The following is a 6575-nucleotide window of genomic DNA, read 5'->3' as shown; positions in this document are numbered from 1 at the left end:
TATTTCTGAGCAGACAGCCAGGAGTAACCCCTGAGCACCGCCGAGTGTGGCCCAAAAAAAAAAAAAAGTTTCTTAAAATGAAAAATTGGGTGAAAAATGTTGCAAATTATGTGGTTGGCCTTTTTAAACAATATTGTTAATTTTGTGAATGCATGTTATTGTTACAGTATCTCAATTCCATGTCAAATTTATTTCACCAAACTTAATGGTGGGTTTTAAGGTAGCTTTAATGTGAACATCTTTTTTTTTTTTTTTTGGTTTTTCGGGCCACACCCGTTAGATGCTCAGGGATTACTCATGGTTATGAGCTCAGAAATTGCCCCTGGCTTGGGGGGACCATATGGGACGCCGGGGGATCGAACCGTGGTCCTTTCCTTGGCTAGCGCTTGCAAGGCAGACACCTTACCTCTAGTGCCACCTCGCCGGCCCCTAATGTGAAAATCTTAATGGTACTAGGTTGTGAATACCTAAAGGAAAAGGAATCAATAAAATCTGGTCCTGCTAGGTGCAAAAATATTCAGCAAAGTAATTCCAAATGGGCAGCAGACAATTTGAAGCTCTGTTTCTAGGGCCCTAATGCTGAGTTCTAGGCTGTAAATTTGAAAAGTTGGTCCTTAAGGAAAGGCTGGCTCTGAGTTGGGTGCACGTGGCGGTTTTTAGCAGCAAACCACTCCCAAAGGATGAGTGGAGAAAAAGTTAAAAAAAGAAGGAGCAGTAAAAATAGCATGAGGGTAGGACGTTTGCCTTGCATGCAGAAAGGAAAGTGGCTGAATGCAGAAAGTTTAAGGATGGGGCCGGGCGGTGGCGCTGGAGGTAAGGTGCCTGCCTTGCCTGCGCTAGCCTAGGACGGACCGCGGTTCGATCCCCCGGCGTACCATATGGTCCCCCAAGAAGCCAGGAGCAACTTCTGAGCGCATAGCCAGGAGTAACCCCTGAGCGTCACAGGGTGTGGCCCAAAAACAAAAAAACAAAAAAACAAAAAAAAAAGAAAGTTTAAGGATGTGCAAAAGAAATTAAAAATGTGTACTAGAAAAAAATCTGTATAATCAAACTAAATGATTATTATTGATATGCCTTTAGATTAACATAAAAGAAGTGTAAATGTTTTTTAAGCATGTTATAGTGTTGTCATGCTATTGAGTGAAGAATGAGGTAATAAGAAATCTTATGAACATCTAAAAATAATAATAATAATAATAAAAGCTATTTTTAAGAAAATAGTCAAGAATTTAAAAGAATCATTAAGGTTCAGTTTAAAAATTTTGAAAATTGGTGCTTGTTAATTATAAATTATTTAAAAGTCTAAATCTGCCAGAAGTAGTGAGCATTCTTCCTGGTATTCAGAATTAATTTGTGTAACGCAAATTGCTGGTGCCTTCTGCCTATAAACCGAGGCCAGAAGACTAAGTAAACTTCTATTTTCTATATGGTTAAGTAATATTTGCCTTTTCTCTTTTCCTAGAACCTTTCAGTACCATTTTATATCACAGCATCATGTTGCTTTGCACAAGATACAAGCAGATGGCTTTCCTCTCTGCATGAGGAGTGATCCCCATGCAGACAGGAAATCTTAAAATTAATGATGGGACCCCAAAGCCCTCTTTCAGAGGAATAATTGAAGTTGAGGTGGTGTGACAAGCAGGCACCTTTAAGCATTTGGCTGTAAAGACAGAAAAGATACCGAGATGAATGGCCTGAGTAAGGAAATTGGAGATTTCCTAGGATATTCTGAAGCAGCACTAACTGACCACAGCTCATGGGCCCTGCTCTCACCCTCCACCCTCAGTCTCAAGAGAAGAGGATTCAAGGTCAGTCTCTTCCAAATCTGAAGAGAAGTGGAACAAATAGACCACCTCTGGAAGTTCCTGCAAGAGGGTGAGATACCCACAGCCATCCTCAAAAATCATCACGCTGACCAACTCATCGGCCAAACCTGAGTGACTGTGACATGATAAACCTGCTGTGTCTACAACCCATCCTCAGAAAAGCTCTGTAAATAGTGGGGGTGCCCCAGATGGAGATTTCTCCAACAATGCTGTATATTGTGCAAAAGGAAAAAGCCAAATGTTATTCAAATATCTGGCAAGGTACAAGGTAAAGGTAAAGAGAAAAACTATTTTTGTAGCTAATTAAAATTCTAGTGGGCCTAACTTAAAAACCACTTCTTTGAAGTAACTTATGTGAAAATGCTCTTACTAGTTGTACTAAACCAGATCATAAACTGTAAATGCAAATGTTAGTCTAACTAAAGTAACTCAGAGCTGTGTTATTCATAATGCTATACTGCTTTGTTTTCTGTTGTTTAATTTGTGCTATCATTACAGACAATAAGGACAGCTGTGCCATTCAAGTTGTGCTATTTACTGCTCCAAGGCTTGATTGGGTTAAGTAATATTCCCCTGCCTAATTAATCTGATCCTTTTCAGGTGTTAAGACTGCAGAAGTAAACCAGTTAACTGCTCATTTAGGAAAAAATGAGACTTCACCCTATCTAGAAATTGAAACTACAGTCCCTTGCCAGCCTGAAGTAGCTACAGAAAATTGACCTTCGACCATGTTCCCTTTAATGACTTCTAGGGTGATGAAATCTCTAGGAAAAATATGAAGCAGAATGGTCATTAGAAAAAGCTACCAGGGAAATATGGGGAAAAGAAAGGCCACAGAAATTCATAAGCCAAGTTGACAATTAAAAATAACATTATGCCAATCTATCCCAGAAGTTGGAGCAGGTAGCAAAAATAAACCAACCCTAACATTTAACAAAAATGGGTAGTATAAGGAAAGGAGCAAAAATTATGCTTCCCTTGGTAATGTTAAGAGTAAAAAAAATTATTACTAAATATGAAATTTCTTCATCTCTGTCTGACCCAATGCAGGAAAGGCAACTGAAGTTTATGGCTCTATTGTTCTCTCTACCCCAACAACCCTTTAAGTTGCAGGATTGAAGAAAAGAAAGCAAAAACCTCCTTATCTTCATGGTGAAATTCACAACCTGAATAAGAAGAAAGCCCTGAAGATCCAGCTAAGTCAGCTCATAGGACCAGAACAGAAGGCATTCAGTCCTGGTGTTCCTACAGCAGTGACCAAGACTGCACAGCAACTAGCAAGAATTGACACCCTCTTACCCAGACTATGGATAAGGAGGGTTGTGGGCCTGGCCACTGGGGGAGCAGGGCTAGTAATATCAATAGACAGGTATAACGGGCTCTCACAACAGTTAATTTTAGATGTGAAGATGGAGGTCCCCTATCACAATGGCTTCTAGGATTAGAAGCCTTACTACAAGAAGTGGGGATTGAAAAGGGAAGTCAACAACTAGCCCCACTGCTGTAGCTCATGAAACTTAAAGGTCAGGTAGTATCTAACCCTTTTTGCCCTTAGAAGGAACTTATACTACCTCAGCGGATGTTATGTCCTTATAAGGAAATCATTTCTACCCCCTCTACCCCTCCCCTTCTTATGATATATAAGGATGAACAAAGAAAGCCACGTGGTCCTTTGCCTCTGTTCAGTTCTGGACGGGCACTGGACCCTGGCCGGCCAGAATAAAGAACCCACTTGAGCTTTTGCCTGAGTGACTGTTTCTTCATTTCTCTGCGTTGGAGCAGCATCTGGACTACTGAGCCTTTCAGTAACCTCTTCTTCCAAAACCATGCACCCTCCCATCTGTAGCTAACTTGCATCAGGTTGCATGATTACTATAGCCTTATTCCTTTAAAAACTTGTTTGAGAGGCAGGGAGATAATTAAGAAAGCTGGAATATATGGCTAATGTGTGTAGGGCCCTAGGTTCAATCCCCAGAACCCCGTGGGCTATGGAGCACTGCTTTGGATAGATAGCGCTGGTGACCACAGCACCATGGGAAGGGGGAGACCCCCACCCAATTACTTTGAATATTCTAGTACTTTTACCTTTATATATGTAATTATATATATTATATATAAATATATATTATATATATTAGAATAAGATTATCTAAACTTCACTTTTATTGCTTATCTTTTTTGTGGGGGGCCTACACCTGGCCGTGCTCAAGCGTTACTCCTGGCTCCGTGCTCAGAAATTGCTCCTGGCAGGCTTGGGGGACCATATGGGATGCTGGGGATTGAACCCAGGTCTGTCCCGGGTTGTCCGCATGCAAGGCAAATGCCCTACCACTGTGCTATCACTCTGGCCCCTGTTGAACTATTTTTATTAATGGACTCGAATTGTGTCAAGTTTGGGAATAAAGCTACTTTGCATACTATATGTCATTATGTAGGTCTATTTTTCCTTTTTTCTTAGTGTGAATTTCTGAGTCACAGAGCAGTACCATGTTAATTTTATATAAAGTTGTTAAACAATTTTTCAAATTGTACAATTCAATTCAAATTGTACAATTTTATATACCAAAGTAAGAAATTAACAGTTTACACTTATAGTTAAAACTAACCGTTTAACAGTTTATTGGGTCAGTCTTTACAATTTTTACAATCTTTGTGTGTATTTATTTATAAGTTTTTGGGGCCACATCCAGCAGTGCTCAGGGTTATTCCTAGCTCTTTACTCAGGGGTCACTCCTCCTAGCAGTGCTTGGGGGGCAATATGCTGCTAGAGGTCACCCCTGAGTCTGTATACAAGGCAAGCATCTTAGCCCTTACGCTATCTCTCTATAGATAAACAATTACCTACCTCATGTGATTTTAATTTTTATTTCCTTGATGACCAACTACACTTAACATCTTTCTGGTTTTCTCTCATTCTCTTAAAAAGATGACCACATGGGCCGGGCGGTGGCGCTGGAGGTAAGGTGCCTGCCTTACCTGCGCTAGCCTAGGAGACGGACCGCGGTTCGATCCCCCGGCGTCCCATATGGTCCCCCAAGCCAGGAGCGACTTCTGAGCGCATAGCCAGGAGTAACCCCTGAGTGTCACCGGGTGTGGCCCAAAAACCAAAAAAAAAAAAAAAAAAAAAAAAAAGATGACCACATAAAATAAACCTCAGTGTATAAAATTTGCTTTCTGTTCCCTTCAGGAAGAAACAATTTTATGGAAAAAGTATAGCCTTCTCAACAATTGCTGCTGGAATAATTAAAAAAATAGACAAAAACAAAATAATAAGCAACAAAAACCACCTCATTTTAAACTTACTTATTTTCAGTGCTGGTAATTTGAATGCAGAGCTTTATTCCTATGAGGCATGTGGTTTATCTTGACAATGAAATCTCAAATATTATACAAAAATTATTCCGTCAAATTATATAATAAATCTAAATGGAAAATATAAAATTATAACACTTTATATTGAAAAAATTGTATTTTAATGTTAGAGAAAAAATTCTTGGAGGGCTGAAGCAATAGTTAGTTACTTACTAAGTTAATTACTATTAGTTACTTATTATAATAGTAAGGCATTTACTTTGCAGTAAGCTGGTCTGGGTTCAAACCCTGGCATTCCATATGGTACCCCAAATCACTGCCAGGAGTGATCCCTGAGTGCAATGCCAGAAGTAACCCCCAATCATCACCAGGTATGGCCCAAAAAAACAAAAAGTTTTTGGGCTTTATATGACTAAATCCCAACTACAATCATTTCTGTAATCAAGGTACTTAAATATATTACAAAAAAATTCAATTAGGGGCCGGGCGGTGGCGCTAGAGGTAAGGTGCCTGCCTTGCCTGCAGTAGCCTTGGATGGACCGCGGTTCGATCCCCCGGTGTCCCATATGGTTCCCCAAGCCAGGAGCAACTTCTGAGCGCATAGCCAGGAGTAACCCCTGAGCGTCACCGGGTGTGGCCCAAGAAAACAAACAAAAAAAATCAATTAAAAAAAGAAAATATTATAATTAACCTTTTGCACAATAAGAGTTTTGGGGCATAATAAAAAGATTCAATGCATTAAAAATCAAGAAATTAAATTTCACAAAAATTAAAAACTTTTGCTTCGGGCCTGGAGAGATAGCACAGCGGTTAGGGTTAGGGTTAGGGTTAGGGTTGCAAGCAGCCGATCCAGGACCAAAGGTGGTTGGTTCGAATCCCGGTGTCCCATATGGTCCCCCGTGCCTGCCAGGAGCTATTTCTGAGCAGACAGCCAGGAGTAATCCCTGAGCACCGCCGGGTGTGACCCAAAAAAACCAAAAAAAAAAAAAAAAAAAAAAGAAAAAAACTTTTGCTTCATAAAGTATTATTCAAGAAGGTGAAAAAAAAAAAACCAGGAGAAAATATTTGCATATTTTACACTCAAGAAAAGGCATATGAAGAATTAACAATGTTATGTTTTTGTTTTTGGGTCATCCTAGGTTGTATTAAAGATTTACTCCTAGCTATGTGCTCAGGGATTATACTCCTGGCAGAGCTCAGTGAACCATTGATGGAGATTAAAACCAGGTCAGTTTTATACAAGGCAAGTGACCAACCTGCTGTAATATCTTTCTGGCCCAGAATCCTTCATGTTCTGAAGCAGCCAGAAAACAAATCCTTACTGTTCTGTAGAAAGGAGAAAACAAACACTTTCAGCAGACAAAAACAATAAGTGAAAGACCCCCATATTAACACAATGAAGGAGAAAAATCAAACAACTCAATACACACATGAATA

The sequence above is a fragment of the Suncus etruscus genome, chromosome 7, assembly GCF_024139225.1.
Source record: "Suncus etruscus isolate mSunEtr1 chromosome 7, mSunEtr1.pri.cur, whole genome shotgun sequence".
Classification (NCBI taxonomy): domain Eukaryota; kingdom Metazoa; phylum Chordata; class Mammalia; order Eulipotyphla; family Soricidae; genus Suncus; species Suncus etruscus.
This window is presented reverse-complemented; position numbering follows the sequence as displayed.